Source organism: Arvicola amphibius, chromosome 6 (assembly GCF_903992535.2).
Source record: "Arvicola amphibius chromosome 6, mArvAmp1.2, whole genome shotgun sequence".
NCBI lineage: Eukaryota > Metazoa > Chordata > Mammalia > Rodentia > Cricetidae > Arvicola > Arvicola amphibius.
This window is the reverse complement of record NC_052052.2, coordinates 13,216,388-13,232,247: the sequence shown is the minus strand read 5'-3', so window position 1 is coordinate 13,232,247 and position 15,860 is coordinate 13,216,388. Positions and strand designations below refer to the sequence as shown.

Here is a 15,860-nt window from a genome sequence, read left to right as displayed (position 1 = left end):
GCATTGGTCACAGACTTCATGAGGGACCATGAGGCAACAAAGGGCTGACCCCTGATGTCAGAAGACACACAAGACATGCCGGTTACAATGGAAAGGAAGAGAGAGCGTGGTGGGGATTCCAGGAAGGGGAGGATGTGAGTTCCAGGAGACTGGGGTGTGGGTACCAAACTGCCCTGTGATGTCAGCCCTTGACTCTGAGCTCTGGGGCAGGGATCATATTCCAATGATATGTGACCCAGGGATTCCCCAGGAGGTGCTCAGGGGTGGCAGGAGCCCTCTGAGCCAAACATCCCCAAAGAAGGAGGAGGATTAGGGGGAGCTCGGGAGCTGTTGCAGAGGTCCAGGCCTGGGCAGGCACTCCTAAGTGTGTCCTGGTCTCTGCTACCCACTGTGGATGCTGGGGGCTTGGGTCAAGACTGAGGCTCCAAAGCACCAACTGGAGAAGGAATTTCTGAGCCTCACCTGAGACCTCACAGGCTGACTACCACTCAGGTTTACACAGTCTTGGCAATCTGTAAAGTGCCATGGGGAAAAAAAAACTGTGGGCCTGGGGACGGGCTCAGTTGGTCAGTTGGTGCTAGTATGCAGGAAGCCCTGGGTTTAATCCCCAGGGCCACATAAAGCCAGGCACGGTGGTACACAGGTTTAATTTTAACAATCCGAGGGTGGGAGAAGGATCAGAAATTCAAAATAATCTTCACGGTTACATAGCAAACTCAAGGTCGTCCTGGACTATCTGAGATCTCGCTTCAAAACAAAATAAGTAAGTGCATAAAGAAGCGAGAGCCAGTAAGCAAGCACTCCAGTCCCAAGTTCATGTGGGGAGGCCTGTGGGCCCTGCAGGAGGCAGGAGGAGACAGGGTACTACAGGGTGCCCTTCCCCCTCCCAGATGGTCCTATCTGAAGCCAAACTCCTTCCAGTCTCTATATATGCCAGCCAGGAAATCATTCCGCAGCCCTCAGGGAGTATGTGAGGAAGAGCTGGGGGGTCTGTCACACGGACCCAGGTTTTTATCTCAGCTTGGTCACCAACTGAGGAGTCCATAGGACATAGGTGTCCCAGAATGGGTAGATTCTGGCAATGAGTAGGGTTACTGGGTAGAGGAGAGGTCTGGCAGGGAGTGCCAGGGCCTGAGGGGAGAAGAGAGAGAAACAGAGAGGAAGGAGACACAGGAAACAGAGACAGAGAGAGAGGAGGTGTTGAATGCAGTGATCAAAGATGTTAGAAGCAAAAAGATGGAAATCAACCAGGTAGTGGAGCATTTCTTTAGTCCCAGCACCCAGGAGGCAGAGGCAGGCAGGTCTCTGTGAGTTCAAGGCCAGCCTGGTCTACAGAGTCAGAGCTATATAATGTCTCACAACAGCAGTAACAAAAAGCAGAAATTCTCATGAGAAGGAATTTAAATGATGTGAATTCTCTGGGTTGGCTTGAAATTTGGGGTGCCTATGTGAGCTCACTGTATTCAATATCAGAGAGGGGTGGGTAAATACAGATAGAAATGTGTACTGTATGTTTATTACACACACACACACACACACAGAGAGAGAGAGAGAGAGAGAGAGAGAGAGAGAGAGTCAGTCTCCCTCAGTTACCAAAGTTCCTGGTGCCCAGATGCCTTCGATAAAATAGAACGTTATTTACATATGACTCTCCCAGCTTCCCTTTTCTCCTCCCTCCCCTCGCTTCTCCCTACCCCAAGACTGTTCTGTGTAGGCCGGGCTGGCCTTGAACTCACACTCTTCTTGCCCTAGATGCCCAAGTGAGGGGATTAGAGCTGTGTCCCACTTCCTGTGGCCCTCGCATAGACGTTTAACATCTCTGAGTTATTTATAATACCTAATACATGTGCTATGTAAATAACTCACGGGCCGACAGGAAAAGCCTGGGAGCATTCAGTATGAATGGGGTTTGTTTTGTATTCTCCTGAATACTTTCCATCTGAGATTGGTTGAATCTGAGAACATGGAACTGCAGAGGCAAGTGGTGTGTGTGTGTGTGTGTGTGTGTGTGTGTGTGTGTGTGTGTAGCATGTGTGGTGCACACTCATTCTGCTCTCCATTAAAGGAAAGCCAGCTTCTGGGAACTGACTTGGGCTAGGACTGATTTTAGCAGAGGGAAAATAAGAATGAGCCTAGGATACCTCATGACAAAAAGCAAGGAAATGCTCGCAAGAACAATGGTGGTATGTTAACAGGTTCCAGGAGCCACTAGAAGTAGCTGTCTGACCAAATTTGGAACTGCTTGGTCATTAAGAACAACAACAGCAGCAAAAAATGTCCAAAAGCAAGGTGTGGTGGTGCCCGCCTGTAGTCTCAGCATTCAGGTGGCCAGGCCAGGACGATTCTGAATTCCTGACTATCCTGAACTACATAGTCAGGAGGCCAGGTCAGCAGGATTCTGAATTCCTGACTAGCCTGAGCTACATAGTCAGACCCTATCCAAAAAAATTGAGAGGTGGCTCAGTGGTTACAGATGATTGCTGCTCTTGGAGCCGGCGTAAGTTTGGTTCCCAGTGCCCACATCAGGTGGCTCACAATCGCCTTCAGCTCCAGCTCCAGGGGATCTGATGCCTCTGGCCTGTGGGCACCTACACATACATACACATAATTTACAAACTAACCAATCCCATGGCTCAAGAGAAGAATAGCAATTAAACTGTGACAATGCTGGCAGACTGTTGACTATAGACCACAGGTCTATGCTGCTGTAACTGAACCAATAAGTGGGAAGTGTGAGGAAGGGGGGGACCGCTGTTTCTTATTGCACTGTGTGTGAGGGGGCATTGCACACTCATGCGTGTGCCGGGATGCACAGCTGAAGGTCAAGGACAACTTGCACGAATCAGTTCTTGCCTTTCGACAGTTAAGCCTTAGTGACTGAACTCAGGTTGCTAGGCTTGGCAGCAAGCTTCTCGCCTTGCTAAACCCTCTCACTGGCCCTGGGATATTTACTTGCTCTCAAAGTATTTCTTGAGAAAGAATAACTTGGAGCTGGGGGTGTGGATAAGTAGGCAAGTGCTTGCTTGGTATGAGGCACAACACTCAGTCCCTAGCATTGCTAAAACAAACAAAAGCTCATACACAGCTACCACCTAAACAACCAAAGCTGACGTCATCATTAGGAGACCAAACCCAAAGCGCAGGTAGCATCCCTTGGGATGGCCCTCTCACCTCAACAAAGTTGGCCCACAATCTTCCATTGGCAAGATACTATGGAATGCCTTCCTCTGAGCTAATCAGAGCAGCAGTGACAACCGACAGGAGCATCAGGAGAGCCAGCCTGATGATGGTCCTTCATAATCACTCTCTACCAAGAGAGCTACATATCCAGGCCCTCCTTCCATCCTGTGTATGTGTGTGTGTAGTATGATGCATACACGTCTCTGTGCGCCTGCGCAGAGGCCAGAGGAAAACGATGGGTGCCTGTGGCTCATTGCCTTGTTTCCTTGAAACATTGTTTCTTGCTGAACCCGGAGTTGGCCATGGTTTGGCTAGGCTGGCCACTGAGGCCCCCAGGATCTGCCCATCTCCGCTCCTGCAGTGCTGAGGTTGCATGCATCACACCCAGCTTTTTACATGAATGCTGGGGTCCCCATGTTTGCGCAGTGAGCAATCTTCTGTTGTGTGATATTTTGATTACATTCTGATGCTCCTGAGACTGACAATAAAATTTGTTTTGAATCAGAGGGCAAAGCTAGCTACTAGTTGACCAAAATTAACCATAGAGGTTTTGGAGGACTGAGGATAGATAGAGAGACAGGAAGTAGTAGGGCAGGGCTCAGAGAGGACCTTGGACCTTTTGGATGGAGGAACAAGAGAAAGAGATGGTCACTAGTTGCTCGCTGCTTCTCTGATCCTTCAGGTTCTTTTTTTTTTTTTTTTTTTTAATCCTTCAGGTTCTTACCCTGATATCTGACTCTCGAGTTTTTATTGATAAAGAATAATTAGATAAATGCTTCATTGGTGTCCAACTCAGTGCATGAATCATGAGGTAAGCTACTCGCCCCTGGCTTTGCAGCCACTGGAGCTGCTGCCATGGCTGGCTTTTCCTTCCTTGCCCCGAGTTCTCTGAGTGAGTCTGGGATTTTCCTGTTGCAGCCTCTCTACAGCAGCCTTCGGTTGCTGCCCATTCCCAGCTCCAAACTGCACAGGCACGGGACTCCCAATGCCTCTAGAGTTAGCCACCCACCACTGACTGGCTCTGCCTTCAGGCAGCTCCATGCCCTCACTTCCTGCCGCAGGTGCTTCTTCTGCACGTTCCCATGTCTGCTTTTCAGGCAGCTGGATCCCTCTCTCCATGGGTTGTGGGCTTCCCTGGACTTCCTCCTCAGGCTGTATCACACCAGGTCAGCCACCTCAACATCTGCTTGGATGATTGCCACACACCTCAGCCCCCAGCTATACACGAGCAGCTACAGCTGCCCTCAGCCAGGCTGTGCACCACCTGTGTTCTCTGCCCAGCTGTGCTGCACAGCAACAGCCTCACACTTCACTATCATTGTCAGCAGAACTGTTGAGACACCTGGGAATTCTTTTTTTCTTTAATATTTATTTATTATGTATACAATATTCTGTCTGTGTGTATGCCTGCAGGCCAGAAGAGGGCACCAGACCTCATTATAGATGGTTGTGAGCCACCACGTGGTTGCCAGGAATTGAACTCAGGACCTTTGGAAGAGCAGGCAATGCTCTTAACCACTGAACTATCTCTCCAGCCCCACACCTGGGAATTCTTAAGAGGGAAATTAGTTGTGAAAAAAAGGAAGTTTTTCCCCATGTTAAAAATGGGAAGCAATGTTATGGTGCAGGGAGTTAGGTCTCTGTATGGTTCCATAATGGGTGGTTTGAAAATGGAACAATTAAATGAAGGGATAATCAGCTTAGCTGGGATTGATATAATGTCACTTATAATCTTTATCAGTTGTGTGATTCGTGTTTTCTCCCTAAAAGATTTGTTTGATATCAGTGCCAAATATGAAAAATTCACTGATCAGATAAAATCCTTAGAAAGACATACTAATGAAACCAAGAAAAATATTCATACACAGATAGAGGAGTTTAGATTAGAAGCTACTACACCACTGCATTATGAAACTGGAGAGGGGTGGCCCAAAGTTATCAGGAAACCGCTAGTTTACCCAGTTACCATACAAGAACAACCACAATTATGGCCATTGTGAGAACACCTATACAAATTAAGACTGACAGTGCTCTAGCATATGCCTCTAGTAATGAAACAATTTTATGAATATTACAACATAAAGTTATCACAGATATACCACACAATCCAACAGGACAAGTGGTTATAGGAAGATCTTGTTTTACTTTAACAGATATACCTAACAAATAGAAAGGGATAATAAAGACCCTCAGAGATAAATTACACAATGCTTTTTTAACTTTAAACCTTTAAATGCTAATGAGAAAGAAGCAATAACTGCAGAGAGACATTGGATAATAGAAGAGACTGCTGAATTAAAGTAGCCGGTATACTTTAAAGAGGTGTTGACCTCAGAATGGAAACCAGGATATGTGTTACATAGGGGAAGAGGTTCTGCTTTTGTTTTCACAGGAGAGGAAAAGCTGTGGTATTATCAAGATTGATAAAGATTACATTTGAACACGAGTCCTCTTGATTAGGAAGGGTGATAGTTCATCAAACAGCTTGAGCATTCAATCTAAACTAACTTATAAGGCTAACAAATGCCTTTCATTTGATCAGGTATAACCTGCCAAAAAAGGGAATTCCCCAAAGATAAGGCTGGGACAAGGTTTTTGGTTTTTTTTTTCTTTCCAGGAGATTAAAAGCAGCCAACTGATGAATCTGAAGCCCACTGGACAAATGAGATATTGGAAGAAAAAGGACAAATCCTCCAGAGAAAATATCCCAAGAAAAGGAGTAAACTGGCCTAGTGGCATAACATACTTCCAACAGGATAAAATGTCCTAAATCTTCCCAGATATTTGTTTCTGCTGTTCTCTACAGATATGTAAGGCAAATGGTCTTTCTGTAGTCCCACTTCAATTACAAACTGAAGCTGGCTTTGGAGTTGGAGTGTGGCTCTCTCCTTCTTTTACTTAAAGGAAAATCCAAAATCTCTGTCTTATGTCAGAAGAGTCACTTGATATGGGTCACAAGAAAAACCAAAATTAAGGAAGTATTCTATTGCTGCTAATCTCATAATCTTTTACTTTTATTTTGACTCTTTAAAATTTTTCTTAAGGTATAAATATTATCTCAAAATTTATAAGATTATTATATATATTTAAACTTTCTGATGTGATATTAATGGTCATATAGAGTACTAAGTAATTCTATAAATAGGCTTTATCTAGCTTCCTGTACATAATTTTGGGCTTGAGTTTGAAACAGGTAACTAGGAATTAAGTTTGTGTCCCTGGATATACTTGACAAATTGTGGCCCTTTAATCTCTCTGAGATCTGCTGTATATGACATTTAAAATGTTTAAGTTTTCTGCAGTGAATCATGACCATTCTTAACAGCAAATTTTGAAGTCTCCAAAAGGATAGAGTCCCACAATGTTGATTTCATCTGGATTGTAGCAACGGCACTAAGATGGCAAACACCACCCAAAGATCAGCTTCAAACTACAAACTGCTCAGGACAACTTCAAAACAGTTAGCTAAGATGGTCCAACCTCATAGAGTACTCTGACCAAGACTTCAGATAAGCCCTGCAATTTCCCATCACATGGAGACTGAACAACAAGCCAGCTCTCCCAGGACTTGATCATTATCTCATTTTTTTCAGTGTCCCCTAAAGATACTATCACCCCCAGACAACAGGAAGTAATTTTAAAAACATGACATCCACATTCCCAAGAGGTAAGGTGAGTAGTTTTTGGTCATTCCATGGGTTAAAGATGTTTATCATCTTTTGGGGGTGTTGGTTGCAAGTTATTACTGGTCAGTGAAGAAACTAAACAAAGGAGATTAGATTCAGGAATCTTGTTCTGAAAAGAAAAGGGGGGTATAGGGATGATAGAATAAAAGGGTAGAATATTGATTTACTTTCAAACAAAAAAGGGACTACTAGTATGGATTTTTGTATATTGATACAAATTTGAGGTTATTTTTGTTATACTATATATGTGTTTTTCCTCTTGTTTAAGGTATTGTACCTATGCAGCTCATTTAACAATGTAATGTAAATTTCTAGTCCTTGAAAGTTATTATTACAAACTATCTAGGATTTGTGGCCATATTAGATATGTTTTTAAGGTCAAACATATATTTTAGATAGATAGATGGTCTTCAAATACTTCAGAGGTCTACAGAATATGGCATTTAAGATGTTTTAATAGCATAAGGCTTTTCATGACAATGAGACACATCTGTTCCTGGCAACACCAATCTACTTCAGTTGAGGTTATAGACATTAAAGAAGCTCCGTATGGAATTTGCTTTCTTTGTGGCAAAAGTTAGCCCACTGGACAATAAACTACCCTTGCCTGTATTGCTGGCAGTATGATGTTCAAATTGGACAAGCGCAAAAGAAAGTGACTGCTTTGGCTAAGTGGTGGTGGTGCACACCTTTAATCTCAGCACTTAGAAGCAGAGACAGGCAGATTCTGTGAGTTTGAGGCCAGCCTGGTTTACAGAGCAGTTCCACGACAGCTAGGGCTGTAACACAGAGAAACCCTGTCTCGGAAAAAACAAAACAAAACAAAACAAAACAAAACAAAAGGTGACTGCTAAACTTTGTCAAGGTACGATAGTCCTTCAAAATTCCCACTTCACAGAAAAGTCTGTCAGATGCTCTAGGTCTGTAGGTTGAAGATATGTGCTTCAGCATTACGGAGGAACCTTGGATGATGGTCCAGGCAGCTACCTGTTTTGTCCTTTCTATAGTTTGGAAGTTGCTCTGCACTTCTTGTTTACTCAAGTAAACTCATCCTTCTTAGGTCTCCGGAGATTGAAGACTAGATGGTTATGTTTTCCTTGTTAGCAAATTCAGAAAAGAAACTCACAGAAGAGGTGCAAAGTGTATGAGACTGAGAGACATAAGAGCTTAAATTGTTTATCTAAGAAAATGTTTGTCATCTAAAAATTAATTTTGGTTTGGTAATACAAGTTGGTATAGAAAGTGAATTAGGTACAAAACTTTGGACTCACTAAGGTAGGATAGATAATGGAGTATTTTCTCTGACTTTGCTAGATGCAAACGCACTAGACACTGTGAATGTAATTCCTATTTGATAATTGTTCTTATTGTATGTAGTTTTTCTGTGTCAGAGTTAAAACCTCCCCTTTTATTTAGACAAAAACGGGGAAATGTTTGATATTTTTATTGTATTCTGATGCTCCCAAGACTGACAATAGAGGGCAGAGCTAGCTACTGAATGAAACTGAAATGAAACTTATGGAAATACTGAAGCATACATGGGCAGCCCGTGTATGGTGGTTCTGTTAAACTTGTCTATATTGGGTTTCATGATCTAAATTAATGAGGACAGCTGACCAGGTCTCTTCCTTAAGAGGGTACCAGATCTCATTATAGATGGTTGTGAGCCACCATGTGGTTGCTGGGAATTGAACTCAGGACCTTTGAAAGAGCAGGGAGTGCTCTTAACTGCTGAGCCAGCTCTCCAACCCCAGAGCTAGCTACAGGCAGGGTGTTACATACTCAGAATCTCAGAGCTGAGGAGGCAGAACAAGGCAGATCCCAGGATCATGGGCCAGACACTCTACCCTACTTGTCAAGCTCCAAGCCAGCAGAAACTCGGTCTCAAAAAAAAGTGGCTAGTGTCTGAGGAATGACACTCACGGTTGACTTCTGGCTACACACACACACACACACACACACACACACACACACACACACTACACACCACACACCTGCTTAATCATAGTTCACAACCAAAGAATGTTTAGAAATGAAGCCAGAAGCCGGGTAATGATGGTACATGACTTTAATCCCAGCACTTGGGAGGCAGAGGCAGGCAGATCTCTGTGAATTTGAGGCCAGCCTGGTCTACAAAGCGAGTTCCAGGACAGCTAAGGCTGCAGAGAGAAACCCTGTCTCAACAACAACAAAAGGCAAAGTCAGGCGTGGCAATAGGTACCTGAAATCTCTGGCACTCTAGAAGTGGATGGGGGGGCAGGAGGGTAGGGGGGTAGAGGGTGGTGAGTTTGAGACCAGTCTTGAGATTGTCTCTGAAAAGATAGAAGTCCAAAACTGAAAGCGTAAAGTGCAGCTTTAAGCAAGTCCGGACATAGTGCACACTCTCCGACAGGATTGTGGCGTGGCTGCTGAGCTCACTCTATTTGATGGATCTATCTTCCTTTCCTGCTGATCCTTGCCATTCCCCCCCCCCCCACACACACACACTCAACAGGATCCTCCTCCAGGAAGTCCTCCAAAAAGATGTCATGAGAATTGGTAACTTCCAGATCCTGGCTGATCTCCAGCTTTGTTTTCATTCACATCACTTACAGCTCAGGAAGCAAAGGACAAGGCTGAACTGATGACGACATCCTGCCCCTGCCCCCACCCGAGCCTTCCAGCATCCTCTGGTAGGAGTGTGCACCCACTTCCTTGGAACAGAGGCCTTCTTAGAGATCACCACCCAAGGTCAAGTCCATCCCCACCATCCTGCCCAGAATCTCGGCCGATCTGGCTCAGCAGGTCCATTCTCTTGTTGTGGATGGGCGGTTCTCAGTCTGGCTCAGCGAAAGGGACCTTTCTTATCGTCTTGCAGTTCCAGGGAATGTGATTTCAAAAGGACAAGGGCACCGTCAGGGGCAGGTTGGGCTGCCTCAGACACCAAGTGCTTGTGAGCACTGTTGCTCACACAGTCACCGGCTACAGCTTCTGGGGTGGGGGTGGCAGGGTAAGCCAGCATGGGACATTTGTCCCGTGTTGGCCTAGAGAGTCACTACTACCGTGACTCTGAGGTACAAGAATCTGCAGATAACATTTGTGTGGACACACCTGTGCAAATACACCTGTGCGTTCGTTCTGCAGATGGAGGTGCAGGGAGCCACACACCTGGCCTCAGCCCCTCACCCCATAGCCAAGTGGTGTGTGTTGTGATTTGAAGATTTTATTTTATGCATATGAGTGTTTTGCCTGCATGTATGAATATGCTCTGATGGTGTTCATGCCTGGTGTCTGCAGAGCTCACAAGAAGGCACTGGATCCCCCAGAACTAAATGGTTGTCAGCTGCTGTGTGGGTGGGTGCTGGGAATCGAACCTGGGTCCTCTTGCAAGAGCAGCAGGTGCTCTTAACCACTGACCCATCTCTCCAGCCCCAGCTCAGCTTCCTGTTTTAAAAGGTCTGTGCTGTTGAGTGTCCTTATATCTGCTTCCAGTAACTGCAAGGCCCATGCCCCGCCCCCCATTTCTTATGTGTGTAGGTATGCAGGTACCATAGCGCACATGTGGAGGTCATAGGACAACTTTCAGGAGTCAGTTCTCTCTGTCCACCCTGGGGATTCTGGGATCAAACTCAGGTTGCTAGGCTTGACAGTGATTGGCATATCTGCTGACCCATCTCCCAAACCCAATGTCTGTGTGTCTATCTTTCTCTTCCTTTTTCTTTCTTTCTTCCTTCCTTCCTTCCTTCCTTCCTTCCTTCCTTCCTTCCTTGCTTCTTTCTCTTTTCTTTTCTTTTTTTTTTTTTTTGAGATAGGGCCTCTCCTCTCAGTGTAGCCCTCGCTGTCCTGGAACTCGCTATGTAGACCAGGCTGGTCTTGAACTCAGAGCTCTGCCTGCCTTTACACCTCATATGCTGGGGTTAAAGGCATGCAGCACCATCCCTGGCTATTAGACCCAATGTGTTCTTGTTGTTTTTGAATCATGATCTTCTCTAAAGTCAGACTTAACCTACAACTGAGCATGACTTTTGAATTTCCAATCCTCCTGCCTCCACTTTCTGTACCACCTGGTTCAGGTGCTGAGGATCAAAGGCAAGAGCGTCCTGCATGCTAGCCAGACTAACTGAGCTGCCCAGTCAGCCCTTTGCCCCAGGTTTTTAGACGTTTTCACTCTTGCAAGTGTGCACCACCCACTCGGTTATCGTTCCTAGGTCTCGCTTTTGTTCGGTACCTTGAGATAAGGTCTTTCCACGAAACCTGGGACAGTCTTGAAGTCACCATCCTCCCACCTGAAGTTTTTAAATATGAGGATTACAGGCATGTACCCCTGCGCTCAGCCACAGTAGATGCTTTAAGAAGAATACGGAAGTCAAACATGCTGCTGCAGCCCGTCTGTCGTCCCCGCACTCAGGAGTTGGAGCAGGAGAATGAGAAGTTCAAAGCCATCTTCTGCTATGTAGCGTCCCAGGCTTGGTTGGACCACACGGGACTGCAATTTCTGTGAGTTCAAGGTCAATCTGGTCTACAGAGCTAGTTTCAGGATAGCCAAAGCTACATTAAAAAACTGTACCAAAACAAACAAACAAAAAACCAAAACCTGGGGAGATGGCTCAGTGGCTAAGAGCACATGCTGTACAATCATGAGGACCCCATTTCCTGGGTGACCCCCCCCCGTCACTCTTTCCTAGGTAAGTCTTGAAACCCACTCAGGAGGCAAGGGCCCCTGGCTTGAGGGACGCTGCATGGTTTGGGGTAGGCTGGAATGCATATACTCCTGTCCTCACCTGGGCTTCAAAATCACCCTGGGGACTGTTCAAGAACACTGGACCAGTGGTTGGGACTCAGTACCCAGAGGCAGATCCAGCAGGCCTTGGGAAGGGGCTGTCCAGGTGATAGCTTTGGGACTTCCCCCTCCTGCTCTCCCCAACCTCTATCCTGGCTCCCTGCCAACCTGAGCCTGGTACTGTGGGCAGAGGTTTGTGGTAACTCCTGCAGGTCAGGTGGCCTCACTCCTCAGGTATGCAATCAGCAGCCCCAGACCAATGCCTGGGTTTTAATGGCTGCCCTCCAAGCCCTTTCTCTGGAGCAATGGCTGGGCCTTAGGAGCAGGAGAGGTGGCTCTTTCCTGCCCTCTGGCCTTCCCAAACACCTGCTGGCAGTGGAGGAGCTGTGGGAGTGTAGGGGATGCCCCCGTGGTGTCTGGCATCATCTGGGGGAGGGGAAGTGGTTGCTGGGAAGAGACCCTAAAGGGTCTAGAATGTGGCTGGGGCTGTGATGCACTGGATATAGTGATATGCAGGGCAAACACCATTCCTACATATGTAGGACTCAGTCTACTGGAGACCATTGTCCCTTGTGACAGTTTGAGTAACGGACAAGAATGTTCCTTCTCGGTCACTGGAAATGCTGGTCACAGCTGGACCCATGCAGGGTAAGCAGAGATGGGCCAGGAGGTGTGGCATATGAGCAGAGAGGGTTTTGGTGGGGTGGAGACAGAACATGAAGGAAGCCTGTTAGGGCTGTAGTGCGCGTTCACCCCATTTGCGCCATCTGAAGAGGGATGCATGGCAGGATAGAATTTTCCAGAGGTGGTTGCAGTCTTGTCTCCCTTCTTATTTGTTCTTCCTGTAACATGGTGTCTTAGGGTTTCTATTGCTGTGAAGAGACGCCATGATTACGGCAACTCTTACAAAGGAAATACATTTAATTGGGGCAGCTTACATTTTTAGAGGTATAGTCCATTACCAGGTGTGACATGATGGCGGGCAGGCAGACACAGTGCTGGAGAAGTAGCCAAGTGTCCTACATCTTGGCTTGAAGGCAACAGGAAGTGGTCTGAGACACTGGGCGGTATCTTGAACATATATGAGACCTCCGAGTCCACCTCCAGAGTGGTGACTTCCTCCAACAAGACCACACCTAATAGTGCCACTCCCTTTAGGGGCCACTTTCTTTCAGACCATCCCACGTGGTCCTCCACGTCCCTCCATCCGATACTAAGGTCGTGTCCCTGCCTCTGAACCTGGCCAGAGCCTTATGTACAGAGGATGCTTGGTGCTTTTGGTGCAACTTCATGTGGCATGCGAGGCCTTCAAGCTTAGATCATAAAAGTCTTCTCTTCATTTTTTACTTATTTTCACATTATTAACAATTGAAACCAGGGACTTACACACACCATGCAAGTGCTCGACCACTGAGCTATGTTCCAGTCAGTTCTATGCGTTTCTTCCTGTGTTTGGGGAGGGTGTGTGTGTGTGCTTGTGTCCTTTTGCACACATATCGATGGTCAGCTTTACAGGATCTGGACTCACCATGGAGACAAGCCTCTGGGTATGACTGTGAGGAAGTTTCTAGATTGGGTTAGCTGAGGTGGGAAGACCCATCCTGAATGTGGGTGGCACCATCCCATGGGCTGGGGTCCTGGACTGAATAAGATGGAGGAAGTGAGCTGAGCACCAGCATCCGTCTCTCCCTGCTTCCTGGCAGTGGATTAATGTGAGTGGCCGCCTCATGTTCTGCCACCACGCCTTCCCTGCCGCGATGGACTGTGTACCCTTGAACTGTGAGCCAGAATAAACCCTTCCTTTTTTTTGGTTTTTTTTTTTTTTTGGTTTTTCGAGACAGGGTTTCTCTGCAGCTTTAGAGCCTGCCTGGAGCTAGCTCTTATAGACCAGGCTGGCCTCGAACTCACAGAGATCCGCCCACCTCTGCCTCCCGAGTGCTGGGATTAAAGGCGTGCGCCACCACCGCCCGGCCCAAACCCTTCCTTCTTTAAGTTGCTTTTGCCAGCTGAGAAAAATAACAAATACAGAAGGTAAGAGAGCTGACCACAGGCATTAGACAAACAAGGTGAAGTCTTGGCGTGGTGGAAACTCCAAACCCTTATGCACCCAGCATCCAGCGTTACAGTACTCTGTCACATTGTCCTTGAAGACCATTCAACCTCCGACAGGGCATTCTTGGTGACAGAACACTCAGGACATGCCACTTGAATTATCCTGGCCTCTGTCTCCACAGGCCTTAATTAAAATAGACGTACCAGAATCATCCCTGATGGATGTGGTCCTCTGGATTTCTGCCAAATCATCTCCCTTTCTTAGCCCTTCAAGGAACAGGTGGAGGGTGGTGGAGCGATATGTCACAGGACCTGGAACTGTCCAGATATGATGGTAGCTGCAGGTCTACCTTGGCAGCAGGGTGGCTTGGGCTTGGCTTAAACCTCCCAGAGCCGCAATGCCTCCCACATCTCAGCCAAGAGTTAATCCAGGTAGAGTGTTTACCATGGAACAGGGCTCAGTAGGCACTAATCCAGATGGCAGAACATGCCTTGGCCCTGGGACATCCTCTCCTGGATGTGGTCACTGTCCAGGACTGTGGTGATAGGGTTTCTTGCACCATGCATGGCAGAGCCAGCTGCTGTCTGTTCCCTATTACTTTGGAACAGCTCAGCCTTGGTCTAAACTATTCCAGGAGACCAGGAAACTCAGAGGTGGTACCAGCAGGGGACTGTCCTCTGCATCAAAGGCGGCTCTGTTGGTGGTTGTCACTCTCTCACCCACAGTGGGGATGGCCCTGATTGTTCTCCCTATTCACACTGTTGTCTGGTCAGGTGTGAGGTCACAGTCACCAGCTGAGGGGGTGGGGTTACAGATCCTTCTTTCTGCTTCATGGACAGGGACCCTCTGTTACCACCTGGGTGTGCGGTTCCCTGGGTGTCTCCTGTTCAGTTTGACCAACTGAGTTTGTGTGCACAGGGTGGCCACATGGTAATGGGTCTGGCACAAGTGGACCTACTCTAAGATTTATTTCTCTATTATGTATACAGTGTTCTGCCTGCATGTATGACTGCAGGCCAGAAGAGGGCACCAGATCTCATTCTAGATGGTTGTGAGCCACCCTGTGGTTGCCGGGAATTGAACTTGGGACTTCTTTTTTTTTAAATATACATTTTTAAAATATTTTATTTATTTATTATGTATACAACATTCTGCCTCCATGTGTGCCCGCATGCCAGAAGAGGGCACCAGATCTCATTACAGATGGTTGTAAGCCACCATGTGGTTGCTGGGAATTGAACTCAGGTCCTCTGGAAGAATAGTCAGTGCTCTTAACCGCTCCGCTGAGCCATCTCTCCAGCCCTAAATTTTTTTTTTCCCTCAAGACAGCGTGGGAACACGCACGCACACAGACACATGCAACACACACGGACACGGAACACGGAACCGCACCGTGACAGAATCGCACACACACCAAGGACCCGGGCTGTTAGATGTCGCACACCTAACATGCTGAGACTTCTTTCTTGTAAGAGCAGCCTGTCCTCTTAACCTCTGAGCCATCTCTCCAGTCCAGTGAACATGCTCTAAAGAGACACTTGTATCTCTCAATCTGATTATGTGGCTGTTCAAACAATAGACCCCAAAGAAATAGGAATTCCCCCACGAGTCTCATGCTGGAAGGAAGGAAAGCCAAAGCTAGAGGGGGACCTTGTCTTCTAGAAAGAAATTCCACAAAAGTGCCTACAATTTGTGGGCCCATCTTACAGGATGAGCCTGAAGCCCAGACAATGATCTCTCTGGCTGGGCCTAAAGCAGGACTGTTCTAACTATTGGTAGGTCAGTTTGAGTCAGATCATTGTTTGTGTGCTTGTGTGTGTGCACATGTATGTGGAAGCCAGAGGTCCAGCATCAGGTGTCATTTCTCAGGTGCTATCCGTCTTGTCAATTGAGACAAAGTCTCTCACTGAGACCCTGGGCTTGCTAATTCAGGTAGGCTGGCTGGCCATGAAGCCCTAGAGATCTGTCTCTACCTCCCCAGTGCTGGGATTACAAGCATGTTCCACCACACCCAGCTTGTACATGGGCACTGGGAATTGGCTCAGGGCCTTGTGCTTACAAAGCAAGCATTTTATTGACTGAGCCATCTTCCCAACCTTGAGGCAGATCTTTAGCTCTCTGTGGGGCGACCATCTTCTAACTAGCATGGGTCTCTGCCTTCAGGCCTAGGCCATGGCTACAC

The 15,860-nt window shown here is 46.9% G+C and overlaps 1 long non-coding RNA gene across 1 annotated transcript; it reads left to right on the top strand.

Moving 5' to 3' along the window:
* The first annotated feature begins 3,877 nt into the window (after nucleotides 1–3,877).
* On the top strand, nucleotides 3,878–10,152 carry LOC119816820. The gene is made up of 3 exons (XR_005285831.1): nucleotides 3,878–3,991; nucleotides 5,798–6,852; nucleotides 9,461–10,152. It is a non-coding gene; the product is annotated as an uncharacterized LOC119816820 (long non-coding RNA).
* The last annotated feature ends 5,708 nt before the right edge of the window (nucleotides 10,153–15,860 follow it).